We start from the raw sequence: 26,217 nt of genomic DNA on the forward strand, positions 1-26,217 counted from the left end.
AATTATTATATTGCTTTATCATAAGATTTTATCAAGTTGGCACTTAAGAATTAAGTTAATTTCTTTTGTTCTTTTTTGGACTTGATTGTAGGGAGGTTGATCCTGCACAATCGTTGCTGAAAATCCTTAGTGACCGAATTCAGGGTTTCCAGGTGCTTTTCTGTGGGAGTTGGGGTTTTTAGGCACTGGAAAAGGGGAGTGAAGTAAAATCTAGCTCACCAGAAGATTACACATGTATAGTTGTAAAGGATTCAGGGATCCTTTGGAATAAAAAGCATTTTATGAAGCAGCATGAGTTAATTCCACTTGCATGTTAAGTGCCTGAACTCAGAAACCAGCCAGCTAGAAAAGGAAGTCCAGTTACAAAGAGTTGGAGCTCAATGGTTCCGCCCCCCGCCCCCATTTAAAAAATTTTGAAACTAAGGAAACTTTGGAAAAGAAACTGAGAGAACATTAAGGAATAACTGTTCTCTTTCCAAGTTTGCTGGAGTGCATCAATTATGTTAAGCTGCAGCGACCACTTAAAGAGTGTGAACTGAATAAATCGTACTGGATCGGAGAGAACTGGACACAGCAGTGAAGAGAAGGACTGATGTGTCCAGGTTATTTAAAACAAAAAAAAAAAAAGAAGTGTCAAGTAGTAAAAGGTCTGCCAAGAGGAAAGCTGGCCAGTGAGAGAGGCCAAATAGAAATTGGAGTTAGGTGTGACCGAGATCAGCAAAGGCAGGAGTAAATAATTATATAGCATTCAAAAAGTCTAATCAAAAGGGGACTGCAAATAGGGAGAGGTCTTTAGGATAGCAGAGCAGCTCAGTGTTTGCAGAATACAAATGAGGAGACGTCACCAGACAAAAAATCAACAACTGCTGCAAAGAATGACTGTCTGAACGTCCAAGACAGGCTGCTCGAGAGTATGCACAGCACCCCTCTTTATGAATGATGCCCACATGGGCTACAGGTGAATGATGGACAAGTTGATTTCTGGTCAGCTGGGCAAAGGTGGGGTAAGGGGGAATGCTTGGACAGCAGCTGAAAAGAGAAATGGAGCCAAATGGAGCCATCCCAAAGGGGAAGACCCACAGCAAGACAGCAGATGGAACTGAGGTGGGAAAACATGTTCAGTGGCAAGATCTGTTACAAAAAGAGCCCAGGACCAACTGGAAGGAGTTCTTCTTTGCTGCATCGTTCTGGTCAAGGAGCTGGAAAGACCTAGAAACGTAGAGCTTGGCTACCAAACAGCTATAAGAGGAACAACATGACAACGGCTTACAAATATCAGAAGGGAAAGGAATTATTTAGTGTGTACACAGAAGCACAGCTTGGAGCGATGGAATTAAAGTTTAAGAGAGAAAACATAGGCTGGACTTCCCTATAGCGAGCTCCATTGGGATGTGGAAGAGTCTCCTAGGGGAAGTGGCAAGTGCCCCATTGTTAAGCACAGTCAACAAGTAGACTGGATAATAAACCCATTAGAGAATGTACTGCAGAACACAATTCTGCAGTGCGCACAGGGGGTAGAAAAAGTGACCTAAGAAGTCATTCCCATTGCTAATTTCTACAATGCAGTCATTTTTCCATAGCATTGCAGACAATTAATGTTTAGGTTTTGAGCAAAAAAAATTGCATGTGTATTTCTTATATTTCTCTTCCCTTGCTTTGCTATCAAGAACTTGGGTGCAGAAATAGGCTCTTTGAGGATCTACCCGCTTGCTAGCGGGGATTATTTATTCCCCCACCTGAGGTTGCTGGTGCTGTCCGAACAAGCTGCCACAGCAGACAATTGCGACATTGCAAAGGGAGGATAAGGTTATCAGATGGGAAAGGAACCCAGGAGAGGGGAAGAACACACAGACGCAGAATTGTTTCCAGATGCCAAGCAATGGTTTTCAGAATTTCACACAGGAGAGTCAGGAGCTCATAAAAATAAAAAAAGTGAACTGGAAAATTTCACCTGCTGAGTCCTGAGTTCAGGAAAGGGCACTATGCACACCACTCCCATTGAGACGGCCACGCAGGCAGCCACGGAAATCAAGACAGGTGGGCAGAGCACCCACAAAACCTAGACTTCAATCAAAAGAAAGGACTTGGGGCTCCCCTCCACTGCTTCAGGCAATCACGATGGGAAATGCAGCACCGTACGCTCAGATCTCTGCAGGTATATAAATGAGGAAATGATTTTCAAGATATTTGGCTCTATTTTTTGTGTAGTTTTAACCTTACTTGTTTATTATTCACTTGGGATAAACCAGTATTTATTTAAATTGAAGATTTACTATTCCCTCTTAAAACACCACAAAACAGAGGGAGGGATGGAGGGAGAGGAGTACTAGTTGTGTGCGCCAGCTACATACTTGCCTTGATTCATGAATACTAGACTCCTGCAAGGGTAAGCAAGGAAGGGAACCATTTTCCCAGCATGTACGGCTCACATGCAATGATTTATTACGTTAAAGTAATCACTGACACACAGTTCAGATTTATCTTCTGGGGAAGGACCTTTTTAAATTTCACATGGGAGCCTTTGCGGTGGCTACTCTCACAATAAATTCACTCAGATAAACAGATGCAAATCTTATAAAGTGCAATCAGAGTAGGGCAGGGAAAATTGGGCAACAAATCGAATCCTCCAAATCCCTCAACAACTATCATCCTCAGCTGGAAAAAAGGATGTTCAGTACTTGGAAGGTCTGAACCCTTGAGCTGGAAGTCATAGAAGAGAGAACAAAGTAGGTTATATAATGAGAGGCCCAATCTAGGAACTAAAAAAAAAAAATGGACAATGACCTATTCTGTAACTGCTGTTCTTCAAGCCGTGTTGCACATGTCCATTGCACTTCAGGTGTGTGCATGCTCAACATAGTTATCAGAGATTTTTTCTAGCTGAAATACCTGTTAAATGCAGTACCTCGAAGTCACAACAAAAAAAACTTCAAAAACAGACTCCAACAAGAAACTGCAGAATTGGAAATAATTTGCAAATTGGACAGCATTAAATTAGGCTTGAATAAAGACTGGGAGTGGATGGGTCATTACACAAAGTAAAAACTATTTCCCCAAGCTAATTTTTCCGCTACTGTTACTCACACCTTCTTGTCAACTGTTGGAAATGGCCCATCCTGATTATCACTACAAAAGTTTTTTTTCCCCTCCTACTGATAATAGCCCATCTTAATTGATTACTCTCGTTATAGCTGGTATGGCAACACCCATTTTCTCATGCATCTCTGTGTACATACATCTTCCTACTGTATTTTCCACTGCATGCATCCGATGAAGTGGGTTTTAGCCCATGAAAGCTTATGCTCAAATAAATTTGTTAGTCTCTAAGATGCCACAAGTACTCCTGTTCTTTTAGTACCTGTTAGGGTGGCACATGCGCCCTCTGCTGCCTCATGCCACTGCATGAAAGTATAAAGGGCGGAGCCATCCCCAGTCCCTCTCAGTTCCTTTTTACCAGATAGACTCCAATAGAGATGGGAAGGAGGGTGGGTCGTGGCATGGACGCGTGCAACACATCTTGAAGAAACAGCAACTAACTGTTCCTCAAGTGATTGCACATGTGCATTCCACTTCAGGGGACTCCCAGGCATTTCAATTGGAGTTGGGACTAGAGTCTACCTGAGTAAGGATTGGAGAACCGTACGCCCAGATCTGGCATCATCTCTAGATTGTTGAGAGATGGCATAACGTGAAGCAAAGATGTGTACTGAAGACAAAGCTGCTGCTTTGCAAATGTCCAGAATAGGCACCTGGGCCAGAAAGGCTGCAGAGTCAGAGAGATCTGGTTCCATGTACTAGTGCTCTACTCAGTGGAGTTACATTAACCAAATCGTAGCAACAAATGAACACAAGAGAAGATCCACAAGGAAATCCTGTGAGAAGAGACTGGAAGGCCTTCCACTTTGTCCACAACTGCCACGAACAGGTGTAATGACAATCTGAATGGTTCTTTTGATGTCAAACATGTGGAGTCTCCCCTCATCACTATGATTATGAGGCTCAGGGAAGAAAGTTGGTAAATATATAGCCTGATGAATATGAAAGTGAGACACCACCTTTGACATGGGGAAGACCGACCTGATAAGCTAGGTAGGTGGCCCGCAACTCTCTTACATTTATATATAGAGTCAAATCTTGGGCAGACCATAACCCGTTTGTCCACAGGGATCCTATGTGAGCCCCACAACCTGGGGGTGGGTGGGAGGGAAGCGTCTGTCACTAAGATCAAAGCTGGCTAAGATGGAGCAAACGAGATACACACACACACTCTCTCTCTCTTTCAAGGTCTGTCCACCAGTCTAGGGAGGCACAGAGTTATGTGGGCACCACAGCCACCATGTCCAGAGGGTGACAAATCGGGGAGAACCCAGAACCTAGCCAGTCTTCAAGCTTCCTGAGATAAAGCCTGGCACGATGAACCATATATGTGCATGAGACCATTTGCCCAGAAGCCTGAAGCAATTTTATGCTGTGGTCACAAGTTGGGCCTGCAGATCTAAAGCAAAGGCCCACATTGCCTGGAATCTTAACTGCAGGAAGAAGGCATTAGCTTCTGCAGAGTCCAAGACTGCACTGACTTCTCCATGCTGATGGACAATCCAAGCGCCTTGAAGGTGGATTGAATAACAGTCACACTGCACAATACCTGAGCTTTGGACCAGTCTCTGCTCAACCAGTAATGAAGGTGGGAAATGAAGAATTCAAGTGTTTTCTTAAGCTATGCTTCCACCACTGCTATGCACTTTGTGAACACAGATAGGCCAAACTGGGAGTGTGATTTCTTGACCAAAAATCTGAGAAATGTTCTGTCTCTCCAAGGTATTGCCACATGGAAATACATGGCAGCAGAACCATCAGACACTCTCACTGTGATCCTGCTTCCAGCAAAACCATTCTGAATTGAAACATCCTAAGACTTCCTATAATATTTTGCCATTCGATAGCATCTTCCTCCAATCAAGTTCCTCAACATGCTTTAAAACATTAATCAAGCTCCACAAGGGTAAGAAATATCTATATTTTACAGATGGGAAAACTGAAGCATAGATCTGTTCAAGTCAAGCAGGAAGGTTCTGGCAGAGTCTGGAATAGAATCCAGATGTCATGACTGTTCTTCTCAATAAGTCTATCTAAAAAGTTTATGCTTAGTGTTAACTCCTTGGAGACGATGAATATACAAGCCTTACTAAGCATTCATTTAACTATTAATGTTTGTCAAGAGCCACACAAGTACTCAGTATTAACAATGTCACTAATAGTCGGGAAAACCGTTATAAGAGTTAACTCTCCAGGTGCATGGTTCATGAACATGTGAGAGCTGGTTTCCTTTGGAAGGAGGGCAATTGTTTTGGTATTCCACAGAACTTTACCAAATATCTAAAAAAAAAATGCAGAAGGAAATTACCATAGCTCTCCCTGAATTTCAACCAGCAGGCTGCCAGAACAAACGCTGCTATAAAAACCATGGATCAAAAATTAGCCATCCAGCTACACCATCCTACAGGACATCTGTAACAGAAAAGACACAGAACAGGACTGGATGGGTAAGAGGGGCAAATGTGAGAAGCAGGTGGTTTGTAAATGAAAAAAGAATGTGCTAGGCTCTACCTGAAATGTTGGAAGCATTTTATATGCTTGGGGAGTGAGGGGAGAGGGAGAGAATATCTAAATCAAAAGGCATCAACAAGCCCTTGATGACAGAAGCCCAGTTTTTGTCAGCATGCCTCATGACAGCTGGAGGAATAGGGACAAAGCAAATAAGAGAATGCCTAGAATACATTTTGCCTTTAAATAGCATCTTTCATCCGAGAACGTAAGAGCATTGTGCAAACATTACAACCCCCTTTGGCAGATGGAGAAGTATAATTTATCCCCATTTTGCAGATAGGGAAATGAGAATCCAGTTCTGTTTTATTAATCTACATTTTTTCCTATTTATGAAGTGTGCTCATAAGGACATGCACAATTAAAGAGACAAGTTGACTCGGTTCTGTTAACATCTTAACACCTTCACTGCAAACCCTACACAAGATCTCCATTTCTCTCTCTTCAGTGATCCAAGAGAAACCTTGGCTTGTGTGCAGAAACTTAGGCTGTGCCAGACCAAAAGCGATGGTGAATATTAGTAACACAGGTAAGGCTTTTTACAAGTGATCTGTATGTTAGCACTGTGCCTTTAAGAGTTTTAAAATGAAAAGTTAGCAGTTCGCAACTTGGCTGTACCTTACTTACCTATAATGATGATTCAGCCATAGTAGAAAGAGAGCCTCAGACCTAAGGCCTGAGCTAAAGTAGTGGTCAAAGCTTTGCTGATCTAAAGCAAAGCCAGGCTGTGAACAAGAGACAGGCCTGCTCACAGAATCTGGCAAGAACAGGGCTGATATCACAGAAACACACATTACTAAAGCCTTGTCTACACTTACCTGGGGATCAACGAGCAGTGATCGATGCATCGGCGGTCAATTTAGTGGGTCTAGTGAAGACCTGCTAAATCGACTGCAGATCGCTCTCCTGTACTCCACCACACGGAGAAGAGAAAGGGGAGTCGACGGGAGAACATCGTGCATCGACATTGCATAGTGTGTACCCCACGGTAAGTAGATCTAAGCTACATCGATCTGAGTTATGTTATTAACGTAACTCAAATTGTGTAGCTTAGATCGACTTTCCCCTATAGTGTAGACAAGGCCTAAGAAGTGCTAGGCACAGAACACTCACGCAAACATATTCCAGAAGGGTGGTACCAAAACAACCCATACCAAACACACAACCCAAAGGTAACGAGAACACACTGATCTCTCCTAAAGATAAGGTCAGGGTAACAGTGTGATGGATAGAGATGTTTTGATCGAACCAACATGTATGAGGTAATGGGCAATAGTTAACAAACCACATCAGGAGGCAGTAACTACGTCAGAGGGCAATACGTAACTTGTTTGTATCAGGGTATAAAATTAAGTCTCAGAAGGTGTGTTTCCGGCTGGCCTAGGGGAAAGTCCTACCATTATCGGCGCTACTCCATTGCAACGGGCATACATGTGTTAGTGTACCTGTAACCACTGAGCCAGGGCATTAGGACCGTGCTTTGTTGACAATAAACCTGACCAAGTGCCTTTGCTACGAGCCACGTCTGTGGTTATTGGGTAGTTTGATCGGTGCTTGCTATATGGACTATCTGGCCAGCATCAGTACAGCACGCAGAGGGAACACACACGCAGCCAACATCTATCATCATCAGCCATTCAAGACTAGCCAAGAAGGCATCATGATATGGCACAAATGAATGGCACTTCTTCCATTTGAGATGCCAGATTCATTCTTCTTGGAGTTGGTAGTGTACTTTCAATGAATATTCAGGACTCAGCCTGAAACAACCTTCATTCCTATAAAGGTTTTGCCATTGCTCTTTCCCCCACCCCCACTCTCTCTCTCACTCCTGCTGTAATCTCCAAAGTGGCAGTGGGTGGCAACGTGAGCTACCCTGCTTCCACAGCCACTTTACTAAAAAATTATGCCCCAAACACACACTATGCTGGGGATGTCACATCCTCCAGGAAATGCCAAAGAGCTATTTTATGGTAGGATTCGGGTCAGAGCTCATTTACCCATGACGATATAACACAAGCGTCACTAACCCGAGCAATTATCTAGTTAAAATAGAGAGAGAAGAAGGATAATCTCATGGTTAAGGCATGAGACTGGGATCCACAAAATTTGGGTTCAATTCCCAGCTCTGCCATGGACTTCCTGTTGGAATCTGGCAAGTCACTGACTCCCTCTAAACACTTTGGGGCAGGGGCTGTCTCTCACTACTTGTATGTATATCACCTAGTGCAGTGGGACCCCTAATCTCAGCTCTAGGCGCTGTTAGAACGCAAATATAAATACAATAGCTGGGACTTATCCCTTCCCACAAAGAGGAGGAAATTTTCCCTCTGATCTTTTCCAATTACAAATTTGTAAAAGCACCTTTTTAGACCAAAATCTTCTGGACTAATAGAACATAGTGATCTGCCTGCCTTACCACCACCTCCTAATCTATCCAAAAAGTATACGTTGTACGGTTTCCTACATCTTCCCCATGCAAGAGTCTGATTAGAGCCTTCAGCTTCTGCAGTCCTGCTCCCATTGCTGCTCTCTAGCCACCTGTGTGAGATTTGAGCTCTCTGGAGCTCAGGGGAGAGCCTGGGAATCCGATAACCAGGTTTTCATCCAATCTCTTCCTAATTAGCCATTACACAAAAGTAAACAATTACTTCAAGGTAGCTTTAAGCTCCGCTCAACACCTGCTGCCGCCATCATTCCGAACAAGCTTCTCATATACCCACATAGGCTCAATGTGTCACAGGTGAAGTAATATGATCAGTATGGATTAGAACAAAATGCCATTTTGAAAAAGAGAAGGACACCTTGAATACTGGAAGTGAAATATTTTAAAACAAGACAGAACAAAAAAGTATAAAGCAGCACGCAGCAGCTTTTCCTTACCACACAAAGGACTACTTTTAGGTTTACCCCCAAAAGGAAGCTCCACCAGTTGAGTGTCCTTTGCTGAATTCTCATAGGAGGTTTCATATTTGGGAGGCATAGGATCAATGTATGCTTGCATCTACTCAGAGTGATTAAGAACATCTGCAAGTATGAGAAAGAATACCACGTACACACATGCACATACAGAGTAAAAAGCCAAAACACACAATGGTGCCAACCCTTATGATTTTACTATGAGTCTCGCCATATTTGATTTTTTTTCATAAATTCCTGGTTCCTGGAGGCAGCCGTTTACATGAGAATCTCAGCTTTCATTTAACAAATTATTTTCTAGACCTCCTAATTGTAAAGAAAAGCCTGAAAACATGAACTCAGTGCACTCTGAAGGCTCAATAACCAGAAGGCAGAGAAGACATCCACACAATTTATTATTTTTTAAATCTCATGATTGTGGGGGTGCGGACTCATTATTTTTGAATACTTGGGAGTTGACCATGCTGAATGTAGTAATGGCTGGAACAAGCCAGCACATGTGTGAGCAAGAGGTCGAAGAAGTTTGGAAATCTGAACAAACAACACATAGGGGGCAGATTTCCTGCCCTTGTTCAAAACTGCCTTCTCTTACACCAAACCCTCCAAATACTGGATCTTGGTAACTTTTCTCAGGAGGGCTTGACAGGACTCTCACCAGCCCTGCTTTTGGCTCAGGTCAGAAGAATCCCTGCGGAAATAAACCAAAAGGCTTCAGCTCTCTTCTCTCCACTGCCAGGTGCTGAGGACGCACCCCCTGGCAGACCTCCCAGTTCCTGCAGGCCTAGGACTTGACAGAAATGAACTCTGGCTGAAATGAACTCTTACATGCTAAGGAAGTAAACCACAAGGCCATGAAGCGAGCCACACTTTTATATTTAGGTGTTACCTTAGACCTCATCAACATACGGATCTTGTACCGGTCTCGCTGTGCCGGGGAGAGGGGTCTTTTTTTTAACATTGAAATAATTATATTGGTACAATCCCCCATGTGGACACAACTGTATTAGTTAAAAAGGTGCCTTATAGTATAGCTTATTCTCTTTCCAGTATGGGACTAAGCTATACTGGTATAAGCAACTTTATGGCAGAAGAACTGCATCACAAGAGGGGGTTGTACTGCTTTAACTGTACCACTATTGTTCAAGTGGTCCAGCTTTTGTGTGTAGACAAAAGCTGAGACTATGTTAAAGATGGGGTGGGAGAGGCTCTGCAAAGACGGGGATGTTTAGGGGTTTAGAAATCAAAGCGTGATTGGGTCACTACCCTTTAATGCTTTGGGAGAAATTCTTCACGCACGATAATTTATGCTGCTCTTTGCTTGTTCACGTATCACCCCCTTCCGGCAACTGCTGTAGAGTCTTTCATGCATCAATGAAGTAGTCACAAAAATCAACTATTCTGAATAATAAAAGTTAGAGAGACTAAAAATCCATTACGGCAGCTAAAATCAGCTTTACAAGAGGAGCTCAGCCATCAACTCCCACAAAGTATGTTAACATACATACAAAATCACTACCCTTGCCCACAATCAACAATCCTGAAGGGTACACATGGCACACAAGCATTTGCATTCATTTCACTGCTACAGGCATTTGTGGTGTCATAATGCCTCCATCACCCCAAGATGGGGGAAACCCATTCTGAACCTTAACTTGGATCTTGGCAGATAGGTAGAAGACAACATTATTTTGTTATGTTGATATTTCTCCTTACATTCATACTGAATATATTTTGTTCATGATCTGGGATCGCAAGTGGAATTTTTAGAAAGCTTTTGCATTCAGCCTTCGCTTCCTTTTAAGCAGCTTTTGGAGACTGTAAATTCTGTGTTCAAGGCAGATGTACAATCCTTCTAATTTAGGCCTATTAAGCAAAGCCCAGCTGTTCAATCGCTGGCAGCCAACTTTTGTCCCATTTTCTTTTTCAAATCGTGACTTGAAAAGTGTAACTTAAATGCATTTTTAATTTTTTAAAAGTTAATAAATACAGAATTCTTGAGATGAATATTGAAGCACAGATGTCAGAGACAGAAGATACAATACACCAAATAGTCTTCTACTGGGGACCGGTACGGAACTGTTCCCTCTCTTCCCACCTCCCCCAATCCCAGCTCCCCATCTAGCTTTGAATTCTCAAGGCAAAAAAGAATTAACTAACCTAGAGTGAAGTTTGAAAGAATCTACCACTTACTTCAGTTAAATATCAGAAAGCCTTGGACGTCCAGGTGAACAGGCCGAATACTTTACCACAAACGCCTAAAAGATCTGAAAAGCGTGCAAATGCATGGTTACCGTCACCCAAACAGCCTTAACTTTGCCCCCCATAGCGCCACCGCGGGGGTAAGCAGAAACTCAGACTAGCTTATATAAATCAAAACAGGCTTAATTGTCAAATCGATGCTTTACACTGGAGCGTGACAAGATGCAAATTGGATTCTGGGAGATCCAACTTTTCCGCTTCAAATCTAGCCTTCTGCAAGCATATGGGGGATGGGGAGGAAGAGGGATGAAGTGGATCCTTTACATTCTTCAGTTGATTTGTTTCACCACAGAGATGCATTTTACCTACTCAAGTTAAACTCAATTCAGATGCCACCTATCATAGGAATTGCCTTACCAGATCGGACCTTTCATCTCTCAGTACAGTATCTCTTCTCCAGCGGTGGCCAGAACCAGATGTTCCACAGGAAGACAAAGACTTTCCTGTACCTAACTACGGAATGCAGTACGTGACGGTGAATTAATTCCAGATCTCTGTATGACTGTTTTTTCAGGACCCTTTATCTTTCCTTTCATAGATACAAATATTAATGTCCATAACCTTATCCAGTCCTTTTTCAGCTCTAGCCATCACTGGACATGCAGCTAGACAGCTGCATTCTCCACCAGGACGGTCTCTGTACAAAGCACGTCAAGAACCTAGCCTGACATCTCACAGCTGCATGGACAGAATTTGAACCCTCAAAATTCCCGGCTTTAGCCACTAGGCGGCACACTGACTCCTTGTTACATTTTCACCAATGGATAAATACGTAATAGCAAGATTTTGCTGTAATAAAATTCTAAAGAGCCACCATCATATAGCAAAATCCACCATAAGCAACACAGGACTTTTTGAGAGTCTGATTACCTGGTCAGGTTTGATGTATCTGAACAAATTTCCTAAGGCCATGCCTAGACTGGGGATTTGCCCAGTTACAGCCATCGGTGCAGCTGCACCAGGGTAACCCTCAATAAACCATAATTCTCCCAATTAGACTTACCCCTGCTTGAAACTGGTGCAAATCGTGCCTTATAGCAGCTTTGCCTGCCTACATTAGGCATTTGCACTGATGTAGCTACTCCAGCGTCTAGCCTCCAATACCTGAAATAACCAGCATAATCAAGGTCTGAATTCAGAGGACACTTCATTTTATTCTCCACACCAAATCCTACAGAGACTTCCATGAATTCTCTCACACACCCAAACATTTAATCATACCCCTGGGAATTGTACATCAAAGTTAGCATGGAAAACCAACAGTATCAAATAGCACCATCCTAATCAAAACACATCTGCTCTTGTTATACATTCGGAGCCCCAACTGCTTACTTTACTGACCAATAGATTTTTGCTATGTTCCCCTCCCCAGCAACCCCCCTCAGCAACAGACGACATGGCTACCGATGAGCCAGTTAGATCCTACTCCGACTTGTGCAGCAGCATGATCTCATTTTAACACTTATTAAACCCACCTACAACTCCCGTACTTTGCTAACGCAGACAACCGTGTGTTCCTAACGCTGTCATCCTTGTCTTCTTTCTTCCTCTCCTCTGCCCCTACTGAATTCTACAATCAGCTTTCACATCTTGTCCCTATTTAGACTGCAAGCTCTTTTGGACAGGAAGTATTTTATATCTGTCCATTCTTCATGACAATGGAGGCCTGACCTAGACTGGTACCTCTGGGGACTTCTGTAATGCAAATGATACAGGGCAAGTTCCACTTGTAGGATCTTTACTTCTGATGAGGGTGTACAAAGTAAAAAGAACCCAGCTTAACTTTCAGATCCCAGGATGAGAGTTTGTAGTCATGGCAGTGAGAAAAGATAGCATTTTTTATTTGTAAATGAGAAATAAAATTAGGTCTGGAGTCACTAAATGCCTAGGACTGAGCTTTATTCACCTCTTTTTGTCATCAGTTTTAGGATTTTTAACCAGGGCTTGAAAATTTCCCTGCCACCCACTAGCCTGAGAACTAAGGTCTTGATTATATGGAAAGCCAGGGTATGAATCCACAGTGTAACAGTATGCCATGTAGACTCTGGATATAGAGTACATCAAGCTGCACTGTGGAACTCTTTTAGTGTGCAGTAGCAGGGTCCACACGGCCAGTTCAATGCCTGGCAGGTGCATGCTGCAGATTTACACCCTGGCTTGCCACACACTAACTCACCATGCAGACAAGCCCTAAGCCCCAGTCCAGGTGAAATATAGCTGGGCTGGCCATACCCCTGAAGATACAACGTATTGTTTGAGGGTGGTGAAATAAAAACTTAGCCTTTTCAGACAAGAGAAGTTTGGTTTAGTTTTTAGTTGTTTATAGATATAATCATGCTGATTCCCACTCATCTTGCTGGGGTCTGCTTTGTTTCTCAACAGCAGCAGGAAGAGGTGTGGGGGAGGGAGACAAGTTGTTTAAACAACAACAGCTGTTACAATACTGCATCAATACAGGTCTAATGGAGCATTAGCATCCTGTCCTTGTCAGAGCAGTCACTGCTTAAATAAGAGCTTTGCCTTTTGAAGAGGACTGTATAACCTAAAATGCAAACAGTCAGCTACATTTTTTTCTAATCAGAAGTCAATTATCCTGCCAAGTGATGGCAAAACAATTCCACAAAATAAACACATTTCATAATCAGAACACTTCAGTGCCTTCTACAGTCACATTGTGGTGAAAGATACTCATTTACATACAAGCAAGCTCAAGCTTCATACAACCATTCCCAGGGTCTTTTCCCTCTGAGGTTTATGCAAGTCCAGAGCTGACAACATACAAAAAGATGCACCTCCATCATCGGAGGGTTTTAAGAAAAGATTAGGCAGACACCTGTCAGGGATGGTCTAGATAATACTTAATCCCACCTCAGTGCAGGGAACTGGACTAGATGACCTACCAAGATTCCTTTCAGTCCTACATTCCTATGATTACATCTTATCATTATCTACATTCATCCAAACTGAAATCTCATCTGCCATTGCACTACCCAATTTCTCCCACTGAACTAGAATCCATCTATAAAGATTTGACTCACTGCCCTCTATACATTTTACTAATTGAGCCAAATTAGTGTCACAGGCAAATGTTACCCACTTGTTCTCTGCTCCCAAATCCTTCATATTTAAACACTGGCCCCAATGCAGACCTTTCTGGAGAGCCCCATCTTTGCTTTTCTAACCACTTTGAGATATTTATGTCACAGTTTCCTACCATAACCCATTTTTAATCCACACTAGGACATTGCCCCTTGGCATATTTTCCATAACAGTCTCCAATAATGTTCACTCACTTAACATCTTTTCATCCTGGAGGATCCCAAAGTCCATATACACACATGCACAAGTCACTCCTGCCACCTCTGGGGCAGAAGACCATAGCTGTTTTTCAGTGCACCCCTCTTCCTACCTCCCATGCTGTTCTGGGAAACTGAAGACTACCATACCCAGGAGAAACTTAGGGAAGCCAAAAGCAATTACTCAAATGGGAATTTGGTCCAGGCTAACAACTCTATTCTTGTGACAAGTAAGTTCACAGAGTCTTTTAATGAGCACAAGTGGTCAAGACCCCAACTTTGCAAATCATCCATAAGACTCCTCCAGCAGTACAGTGTCCTCTAATCTCATGCTGGGGTTTAAGCTCAACACTGACTCTCTGACTGGGAGAGAAACACCTACCGAACCACCCACGCCACTGCTGCAGAAACTAGTGTTCTCACATCAAAGTATCAAGCAAGCAAGATCCAACCAAGATTATATAACGAAGGCCACAGCCCAGAGTGGAAGGTAGAGGGGACCTTATCAAAATCTTTCTGGAACTCCCGAAGTGTTATGCCCACTACGTCACCTTCACTATTTTATTAACATTTCCCCTTGGAGAAGTTGTGCTGGTTCGACCGTATCAGATTACTCTTATCTAAGTGTTGTACTAATCTACCCTTCGACTTCGTTTCTCCTCTGAACTGAAGGTGAAGCTAACAAGTCTAAGGGATTCCGGATATTCCTCTGCTCCTTTTGGGAGATATGCACCACACACCAACAGCCTTCCAGTCTTCAAGAACAACTGCTGGATGCAAGGATACATTGCACATCCTAGTCAGTATCACGGTTACCTCACACACAGTGTCTTCATTTACCCATGGGTCAATACCATCCAGTCCTGGTGATTTGATACGAGCGTTTGAGGTTGATTCACTGCTTCCTTTGAATGACTTCAAATGGGGGGTGGGGTTTGCTAAAAAGCAGACAAGTTCATGGCTGTTTAAAAGATGTACTATTAGGCATATTTTGGAGAAACTGGCCCCATAAGAGGCAGCAAATTCCAGGTTTCGCTGCCAAGATGATAGTGCAGGAACCATGAACTGAAATGACGTAGATGAATGCTTAGAAGGCAACTATTTGTTTCAAACCCTGGTTACAGTACTTCTAATGGCAGGCACTCCGACAGGGAAATTGGGAAATGTGCAGCACACAAGGCTTAATATTCTATGCAGCAACTCTTTTTCTCTCCCTTCTTATTATTAGTGAAACTATGTGCATATGCTTGGTGGGGGGGTTGTTCCTTTTTTTGTGTGTGTGGGGGGGGTCCTTTTTAGGGATCTTACAAAGCAATTTCTGTGATTTAAGAAACAGCTCACAGTTCACCTTTAAGGGGTGGCCGAGCAGTCTAAGGCGCTGCATTAAGATCACAGACTCCCCTGGAAGCATGTACTCATATTCCATCCCAATCTACCTCTCTGTGTATTCAGATACCACAATGATGGGCCTGTATAATAACCCAGAGAGTGATCTCATTGGAAGTTCTTTTGATATAGGTATTTCCTCATCCTGCTGCACAGTAAACACTGATGAACAATGTCCAACACTTCCTCACAACTTCATTCTCTTTAATTGATCCATCTCTTGCACACCCATCCGTCGGTGGCCTAAATTCATATATCTGTAACCTTCTTGCTTTGAATTAGGTTGTTCTGCTCTGAAAAGTGACTCTAAACATGATATCCTGAGGTTCTGTGCTCATTTGCCAGCCCTGCAAACCCAGCTTGGATTCCAAAAGCCAAACTAGGTCCCATTTCACATATCTCCAGCAATAATAAATCAAATTAAACTCTCAGTGAAATTTGTCCGTACACACTGAGTTATGCAATTGTCGGACTGAAACATACCAAATTCTACTGATGATGTCTAAGGAGGGATGGAATCCAGCTGTATTGACTTATTATAGTCACTAAAGTCAGCAGCTATGGTGTCAAACAGTCCCCAGAAATAGATCTGTTGATTAAGAATGTTCTATGATGGCACTTGATGGGAGTTACCATTTGTCCAAATCTGCGTCATTTGTTCTTCAGATAATCTCTTCACCTCTTTCTGTTTTATTATTAATCATGCTTATTATGGTATTGCCTAGGGGCCAACTGAGAATATTACCCCACTGTGCTAGGCACGGTACATAGAATAAGAGATAGACCCTGCCCCAGAAAGCTTACAATCTAAATAGAATCATAGAATATCAGGGTTAGAAGGGATCTCAGGTCATTTACTCCAACCCCCTGCTCAAAGCAGGACCAATTCCCAACTAAATCATCCCAGCCAGGGCTTTGTCAAGCCTGACCTTAAAAACCTCTAAGGAAGGAGATTCCACCACCTCCCTAGATAACCCATTCCAGTGTTTCACCACCCTCCTAGTGAAAAAGTTTTTCCTAATATCCAACCTAAACCTCCCCCACTGCAACTTGAGACCATTACTCCTTGTTCTGTCATCTGGTACCACTTAGAACAGTCTAACTCCATCCTCTTTGGAACCCCCTTTCAGGTAGTTGGAAGCAGCTATCAAATCCCCCCTCATTCTTCTTTTCTGCAGACTAAACAATCCCAGTTCCCTCAGCCTCTCCTCATAAGTCATGTGCTCCAGACCCCTAATCATTTTTGTTGCCCTCCGCTGGACTCTTTCCAATTTCTCCACATCCTTCTTGTAGTGTAGGGCCCAAACTGGACACAGCACTCCAGATGAGGCCTCACCAATGTCGAATCTAGGGGAATGATCACGCGTCTCCATCTGTTGGCAATGCCCCTACTTATACAACCCAAAATGCCATTAGCCTTCTTGGCAACAAGGGCACACTCTTGACTCATATCCAGCTTCTCGTCCACTGTAACCCCTAGGTCCTTTTCTGCAGAACTGCTGCCTAGCCATTCAGTCCCTAGTCTGTAACACTGAATGGGATTCTTCCGTCCTAAGTGCAGGACACTGCACTTGTCCTTGTTGAACCTCATCAGGTTTCTTTTGGCCCAATCCTCTAATTTGTCTAGGTCCCTCTGTATCCTTTCCCTACTGAAGGGTTAAAATCCATGTGCATTTTATATAACAACCTGGTATATGGATTGTGCCAGCTCTTTTCCAGACCCAAAGTCCATAGTTTGGTCAAGAGACCAGAGGCCTAGCAAATAGTGATCAGCTAAGAGAAAGCTGGGGGTAAACAGATAATCTTGTTTTGCTAAAATAGGCCTGGTCAGCAAATTGCCAGGTGTTGGAGCGAAAAACTAAATAATTGTGTCTTATTCAGAGTTGCAAATTGAACAAAGAATCCCTGTTCCTATTGTGTCAGTCTCTTCTGTAAGGAGACATTCTTCCCACAGATCCAACCTTGAGTTTATGAAAAGTTGGCACATGTCAGTATAAGATATGGCATCCTTCCACCTCCCTTCCGAGGGACCAGTGCCTGCCTTAAGACATAAAAGGGACAATCTTTATTGCCATATACTTTCACTGTTTCTTTGCTTTAACCCCTAGGAATGTACCTGTTGGACAATCAAAGGAGTAGCTCCATTCCTATGGACCCTAAATCAGAATTCAACATATATATTTTATACTAATAACATTTTATCAAAGTATTAATTAAATGTTAACTTGCTAACTTGAGACAATGGGCGGAGACATTATGTAACCTGTTAACCAACCATTGGCTAATGTGCTATCTTGTCTTGCTGCAAAACCTATCCCGGGGTGTGGAACTGCCGACCCCGTCACTTCCCCCGCCCATGGAAAATCTATATATTCTATTGTAATCAACTGATTGGCAGTGTCTCTGAGCCTAATAAGCAAGGTGACACTCTACCAGTGCTGTGTGTAATAATCTCCTATGCTTGACCTCTATACGGTGTGGATTTATGTCCTTCACCTACCCTCCAGCGTATCTACTCCTCCTCCCACTTTAGTGTCATCTGCAAACTTGCTGAGTGCAGTCCACGCCATCCTCCAGATCATTAATGAAGATATTGAACAAAACTGGCCCCAGGATTGACCTTTGGGACACTCGGCTTGAAACCGGCTGCCAACTAAACATGAAGCCATTGATCACTACCCGTTGAGCCCGCCGATCTAGCCAGCTTTCTCTCCACCTTATAGTCCATTCATCCAGCCCAAACTTCCTTAACTTGCTGGCAAGAATACTGTGGGAGACCGTATCAAAAGCTTTGCTAAAGTCAAGTTATAGCACATCCACCGCTTTCCCCTCATCCACAGACCCAGTTATCTCCTCATAGAAGGCAATTAGGTTAGTCAGGCATGACTTGCCCTTGGTGAATCCATGCTGACTGCTCCTGATTACTTTCTTCTCCTCTTAGACAATACAGACAAAGGTTAGGGGAAAGGGATAGAGCATACAAACAGGCACAGTTCAGCTTTACGTTTAAACAGGATTTTTACTTTTTAAAAAGCTTTTAGAAACCCTAAAAAAAACCTTGCCCATTTTAATATTCCATTTTTACACAGAACCTCGGTGTTTTTCACCCAGTGTGTTTAACTGACCTGCAGACAGACTCCAGTTGCAAAATTTACTTGGTTCTTCAGCTTTTTTAATGATCTCCCTTCACTTTAAAATTCACCATCCCACATGACCGCAAGGGAGTCACCTGCAAGGAGTATTACAATAAAACAAAATGTGCAATGGCCACTGTGAACCAGTACACCTCCCACACTCCTCTGCTGTGTTAGCACCTATATTTTACTAGAATATCCTCCCATATTCTACATGCCTAAACTAACTAGTCAGCTGTTTCAAATTCACTAGAACAGTTCTCCAGCTTGGCTGGCCCATGTAGGCCTTCCTGTGGTTATTATTAGGGCTGTCAATTAATCACAGTTAACTCACATAATTAACTCAAAATTGCATTGTTAAACAATAGAATACCAACTGAAATGTACTAAATATTTTGGATATTTTTCTATATTTTCAAATATATTGATTTCAGTTACAACACAGAATACAAAGTGTACAATGCTCACTTATTTTTATTACAAATATTTGCACTGTAAAAACAATGAGAGTTTTTTAATTCACCTCATACAAGTACTGAAGCGCAATCTCTTTATCATGAAAGTGCAACTTACACATGTAGGATTTTTTTTGTTACATAACTGCACTCAAAACCAAAACAATGTAAAACTTCAGCACCTACAGGTCCACTCAGTCCTGCTTCTTGTTCAGCCAATCGCTCAGAGAAACAAGTTTGTTTACATTTACAGGAGATAATGCTGCCTGCTTCTTGTTTACGGCACCTGAAAGTGAGAACAGGCATTCGCATGGCACTTTTGTAGCCAGCATTGCAAGGTATTTACGTGTCAGATATGCTAAACATTCATATACCCCTTCATGCATTGGCCACCATTCCAGAGTACATGCCACCATGCTGATGATGCTTGTTAAAAAAATGTGGTGTTAAAATTTTTGACTGAACTCCTGGGGGGAGAATTGTATGTCTCCTGCTCTGTTCTATCTGCATTCTGCCATATATTTCATGTTGTAGCAGTCTCGGATGATGACCCAGCACAAGTTGTTCATTTTAAGAACATTTTCACTGCAGATCTGACAGAACGCAAAGAAGGTACCAATGTGAGATTTCTAAAGATAGCTACAGCACTCGAGCACCAAGCTTTAAGAATCTCAAGTGCCTTCCAAAATCTGAGAGGGATGAGGTGTGTAGCATGCTTTCAAAAGAGTTAAAAGAGCAACACTCTGATGGGGAAACTTCAGAACCCGAACTACCAAGAAAGAAAATCAACCTTCTGCTGGTGGCATCTGACTCAGATAGTGAAAATGAATGTGCATCCATCCACACCACTTTGGATCGTTATCGAGAAGAACCCACCATCAGCCTGGACACACATCCTCTGAAATAGTGGTTGAAGCATGAGGGGACATATGAATTTTTAGTGCATCTGGCACGTAAATATCTTGCAACGCTGGCTACAACAGTGCCATGCAAATGCCTGTTCTTACTTTCAGGTGACATTGTAAACAAAAAGCGGCCAGCATTATCTTCTGCAAATGTAAACAAACTTGTCTGTCTGAGTGATTGGCTGAACAAGAAGTAGGACTGAGTGGACTTGTAGGATCCAAAGTTTTACATTGTTTTATTTTTGAGTGCAGTTATTTTTTTTGTACAAAAAGAACAGGAGTACTTGTGGCACCTTAGAGACCAACAAATTTATTTGAGCATAAGCTTTCATGGGCTAAGCCCACAAAAGCTTATGCTCAAATAAATTTGTTGGTCTCTAAGGTGCCACAAGTACTCCTGTTCTTTTTGCATATACAGACTAACACAGCTGCTACTCTGAAACTTGCCATTTTTTGGTACATAATTCTAAAATTGTACGTTCAACTTTCATGATAAAGAGATTGCACTAAAGTGCTTGTATTAGGTGAATTGAAAAATACTATTTATTTTGTTTTTACAGTGTGAATATTTGTAATCAAAATAATAATGTAAAGTTAGCACTGTACACATTGTATTCTGTGTTGTAATTGAAATCAATATATTTGAAAATGTAGAAAATAACCAAAAATATTTAAATAAATTCTATTTAATTATTGTTTAATAATGTGATTAATAATGATTAATTTTTTTAACTGCTTGAAAGCCCTAGTTATTAATTAAAATTTCTTGGCATTATTGTACCAGAAGCTTTAGAAACATTTTATCACCATATAAAGCATGGACTGACCATTAGAACATGCACAAGAGCTTATAATGTGACCCAGTGAACACTGTCATTTTGCCTGAGGAAGCATTCCGATCTTTTCAGTTTAAAAAAGTCACCCCCTGTGGTCCTTGCGACTGGACAGACAATGCTGTCAAACCAATTGTTTTTTCCTGCCTCCTCTTAACACGCATGCTCCAATCTAAATGCACCTCATCACCCACCTACTTTTCCCATCCCAAGACCTAGTTCAAATCATCCTGGAGTCTCCAGAAATAGCTCCACCTCTCTCCCATTTTGACACACACACGGAAGCTGAGTTGGTGGATCTGAACCTATGCTACCCCAAAGCACAGAAAACCACATGCAGCTCAGTACCATGGGGTGGACCAGCAACCAGGCAGCAGAATGGCACCAGCTCACTGATAAAGGGATTTTGCACATTTGGTGGTAGGCAGTGGATGTGAGCAGGGCGAAAGATGTTGGAGTGTTTGACAGACAAACCACTCCAAACTAAAACAGAAGAGGGGTTCTATACCAACAAAGTTCATTTTAGGGTAGGACTTTCCAAAGCAATTAGCGTTGGTCTAACCCTGCTCCCACTGAGGTCAACATCAGGCCAACACCGAGCACTTTGGAAAATCCCCCCCGAAGATGTTTGTTACTACTATTTTATAGATGTACATGTTAATACGTACCGTGCATAGACAAATTATGCTTCAAGGAGACATTAAACCTCCTCTGAATTAACAGAAACCTCTCATAAGCAGAGCATTAAATAATTCCAGCCCATCCAGCAAGACAACTGTCTACAGAATTACTCTTCACAATCTGTCCCCACTCCAATCACAACCTGTCCTTACAGCAACGAGGTTGAGGGGGGATTTTACTTCTGTAGAATTATGATGTGTTTATGATAAGGACTACTCACTGGAAAATTAACTGAAATGGACGCCTTTCATGTTTATCAATAACAGAGCAAATGATTTTTATGTAAGCACTGCAGCTTTCTGGTACAGCCAAATAAGACTTTAGCCATCTAGCTCATTCTCCCCCGGACAGCTAATCTAAATGCAAATTATAAGAAAATGGCAAAACTAAGAGGATTTGGAATGGTACTGAAAATTTAAAACTGAGGACAAAGCACATGTACCTTAGAGAACAATCCTCCAACAGCTGACAGGTGGGAGAGGAGTCGATATCGTATTACTTTTCACCCCAAAAGATATATTTTAGAGAAGTAGGCTATAGCCTAGGATTTGCCAAACTGCATCATGTATGACATAAGGCAGTGCCTGTTCATATCACAAGTCCACGTTAAAAATATTTCTGAACAAACTATACAGAAAAGAAGCATGGTCTAGCTCAGTGGCTCTCATCCTTTCCACACTACCTTACCCCTTTCAGGAGTCCGATTTGTCTTCACGCCTCAAGTTTCAGCTCACTTTAAAACTACTTGCTTACAAAAATCAGACATAAAAATACAAAAGCATCACAGGACATTATTTCTGAAAAAGTGCTGACGTTCTCATTTTACCATATAATTATAAAATAATCAATTGAAATATAAATATTGTACTTACATTTCAGTGTATGGTATATAGAGAGCAGCATAAACAAGTCATTGTCTATATGAAATTTTAGTTTGTACTGACTTCACTAGTGCTTTTTATGTAGAGATTATAAAACTAGGGAAATAACTAGATGAGTTGACATACCTCCTGGAAAACCTCTGTGTACGCCCAGGGATACATATACCCCTGGTTGAGAACCACTTGCCTATCTACATCAGGGTATCATAATGTCATTCATCACCATAGCATCTGAGTTCCTTCCACGTAAAACCACTATCAATAGCAGTGTCCCTTGTGGACTTCATGGAGTCTCTTTTTGGTGTTTTTTAATTTTTAATTTTTATTAATTTCAGTAGAGGCTAAGGGGTATCAATGATATGAGTGCCATTCTTATGGTAGAAAGACTTAAAAAAAAAAAAAAGAGGACCCATTCAGGACCACCAAGCGGAGGTATGGAAATACTTGGATCCAATGTCGACAGAGTGAGGCAGCTACGACAGCCATACACTTTGTAAAGACCCTGGTGCCGTGGATAGGCCGAAGGGAAGGACGGTAAATTGGAAGTGCTGTTGGTTGACCACAAAGCGAAGGAAAAGCCTGTGCAGCGGGTAAATCGCTACGTGGAAGTACGTGTCCTTCATGTCAAGGGCAGCGTACCAGTCTCCAGGATCCAGTGACGGGATAAATGGTCCCTAGGGAAACCATGCGGAACTTCAACCTTACCATGAATTTGTTGAGTCCGCACAGGTCCAGGATGGGCCGTAGCCCCCCCTTTGCCCTGGGGATTAGGAAGTAATGGGAATAAAAAGCCCTGCCCCTCAGTTCCCTTGGAACCACCTCTATAGCTCTGATAGTTAGAAGCGTTTGCACATCCTGTATGAAGAGTTGCTCGTGAGAGGGGTCCCCGAAGGTGGATTGGGAGTGGGAACAAATTGAAGGTGGTATCCACTTTCCACCATACATAGGACCCATCAGTCTGACGTTAGGACGTTTCACGCAGGGAGGAAATAGGAGAGGCGGTTGGAGAAAGGTGGGGAAGGATCCAGGAAGGAGACTGGTGCTCCATCCTCAGGTGCACCTTCAAAAGTTTTGCTTGGACCCTGCCAAAGATTTGGGGGGGCCCTGGTTCTGGCCCGTCTGAGGACCAGACTCTCTCTTCCTACCACCCCGGCCTCATCTTCTAGAGAAGTCCTGTCTCGGCTGGGGATTGGGTAGGTGTGCTGTGGTTGGGGTCGTAAGGGCCTACGTTGCATCACCGGGGTATGCATGCCCAATGAACGCATGATGGCCTGATTATCCTTCAGACTCTGGAGTCAGTCTTGTCAGAAAACAAACCATGGCCATCACAGGGCAGGTCCTGGATAGTCTGTTGGAGTTTCGGTGGGAGACCGGAGACCTGCAGCCACGAGATGCGGCGCATAGCTACGCCCGAGGCTAGAGTCCTACCTGCCAAGTCTGCCCCATTTATTGAGGCCTGCAAAGATGTCTTGGCTACTTCCTTGCCCTCCTCTAGTACGGCCCCGAACTCCTCCCTGGACTCCTGAGGAATAAGCTCTTTGAACTTTCCCATCGAGGTCCAGCTATTATAATTGTAGCGACTCAAGAAGGCCTGCTGGTTAGACACCCTGAGTTTTAAGCCACCAGTAGAATAAATCTTGTGCCCGAATCAATCCAGGCATCTAGCATCCTTGGATTTAGGAGCGGGAGCTTGTTGGCCGTGTCCTTTCCTCTCATTAATGGACTACAACAAGGGAGCACGATTGGGGGTGAATATACAAGTATTCATAGTCTTTGGAGGAAACCAAAGTACTTCCTCTCCACCCCCACAGCAGTGGGAGGAATAGAGGCCGGAGATTGCAAGATCGTATTGGCATTAGCCTGGATGGTCCGAATAAATGGCAAGGCTATACGTGTCAGGGTATCGGTAGATAGAAAGTCCACTACAGGATCCTTGATCTCCATCACTTCCTCCACCTGAAGGCTCATGTTTTGTGCCACCCTACGAAGCATCTCTTGGTGCGCACGGAGGTCTATAGGTGGGGGGCCAGAGGAGGACCTACCTGCTCCTGCCTCATCTGCAGAAGACGAGAAGGATACTCCAGGGACTAATAGGTCCTGGGGCAAGACTTGCTGAGGAGGGTCCGGTTGCCCTAGATCCACCATGCTAGGGGCATGGGCCTGAGCTGAGGGCAGGGCCGTTGCCTCCAAACCCCCCCAGGGGAGGGCGACTCACAGTGGCCTCCGGTACCTGGGGTTCCGAGTGGGCAGAGCGAGAAGCCCCTGAGGGGACACTTTGGGCCTGATGGTATGCCCAAGGGGTCCAAAAGGACCATTGTGGAGGTCCCTGACCAGGATCCTACCCCTCGTCATGCCATTGGCTAGCACCATCCACATCCTAGTCCTGGACATGGTAGCCACTTTCCGCCTGGGATGACCTTGAGTTGGGACGGGATGGCCAAGGTAGAGCCGATCGCGCATGCTGGGTCGCCCTGTCTTGCATTGTCGCCCCGCGCCAGGGAGATGGAGGTCGGCGCCATGATCTCGAGAGGTACTGCAACCTGTATTGGGATTGCGGTCATATCGGTGCCGGGAGGCAGATCTGGACCTCGAAGATCTATGGGCAGAACGGTGCCGGGATCGACTCCGAGTAGACCGGCGTCGGGATCAGTGCTGGGAGCTGGACCAGTACCGACCGTACCAGGAAGAAGATCTTTGCCGTTTGCACTCACAGCGCTGACATCGAGATGGTGATCGGTGCCAGGACTGCAAGCAGTGCTGTAGACGAGACCGGCATCTGGATCAGGACCGTGACCAGGATTGGGACCGTGATGGGTGCCATCCCGTCTCGCTCTGTGACGGAGAGCGCATCATGGAGGGCTTTCTTTTTGAGGAAACAGTCCCTATCGGTGGTACCGAAGCTTGCGACGATCTCGGCTCGGTGGACGCAATCAGGTCACGTGCAGTAGAGAAAGTCTCCGGGGTGGAAGGCAGACTGAGCTCAACCACAGTACACACCGAGAAGCTTACATTCACCGGACTCAGTGGCGCTTGTGGTGCTGGAATCAACGGTGCTGGAGTTGGAGCCTTCGCAGGACGCTCCAGCACGGGACGTGGCTCTGAGGGAGGCACAGGCAATGCTGGCAACTGCAAAGGAACTGGGTGGGCGCTGGGTCGGCCAGGGCGCATATCCAGCACCGTAAGGATGCCACTCCAGGGGGCGCCTCAGCCGACATACCGAGTGTTGCTAGGGTAAAAATCTTCTGACGATCGTGCAAGCAGCACGTGCACATCTAATTGGAATCGATATGAGCAAGCACTCAAAGAACCACCACCATTCCCAAGAACAGGGATATAAGAAGAAGGATGCAGCTAATTAACCGTATAGCTGTAAACACACTCATTACACGGGTGAAGTTCTTAATACTTTGTATAGTCTGAAAGAGCATATTCAGGAATATTCATAGAGCAGAACCTTGCTAATTAGTACTAATGAATGGGAGGCCCCTTTGCAAATGGCTGGATTTTGTGAATTAGCCAGCTAGTGAACCAGCAAAATTAGAAAAGCAAAGACAATGCATCAAAAAGTGCACTTGGCTCACTTGTTTTGACAACTGCAGATTAATTATTTAGAGACAGTACTTTACAAATACATTCTGAAGTATCGTAATAAATAAAGCTACTTGGTCATGCAAGAACCTCACTTGATCTGATTAGCAGATTGTTAAAAACCAAATCCTTCTTCATTCCATCAGAAACTTGTCATGCTGATGGGTATTTCTGAAAACTCAAGTCAACTCCTCACTTTTTACAATTGTTTGGACATGCTTGATGCTAAAGCCACTACTTGTGCGACTATCAGTTTATGCAGGCTTTTGATCTTTG

General features: G+C 43.5%; 1 protein-coding gene across 7 annotated transcripts in view; it reads right to left on the reverse strand.

Annotated features, from left to right (window-relative positions):
• EXTL3 (exostosin like glycosyltransferase 3) overlaps window positions 1-18,625 on the reverse strand; it is a 157,761-nt gene extending 139,136 nt beyond the window's left edge. For 6 of the 7 annotated variants that reach the window (XM_039530564.1, XM_039530554.1, XM_039530565.1 and 3 more), the window contains exon 1: window positions 18,590-18,607. The gene's annotated coding sequence lies outside the window, so the exon portion shown is untranslated. Of the gene's footprint in view, window positions 1-18,589 lie in introns of all 7 variants that reach the window. The other variant, XM_039530568.1, reaches the window with a different exon arrangement.
• Window positions 18,626-26,217: the final 7,592 nt, after the last annotated feature.

The sequence above is a fragment of the Mauremys reevesii genome, linkage group 3 (genome assembly GCF_016161935.1).
Source record: "Mauremys reevesii isolate NIE-2019 linkage group 3, ASM1616193v1, whole genome shotgun sequence".
NCBI lineage: Eukaryota > Metazoa > Chordata > Testudines > Geoemydidae > Mauremys > Mauremys reevesii.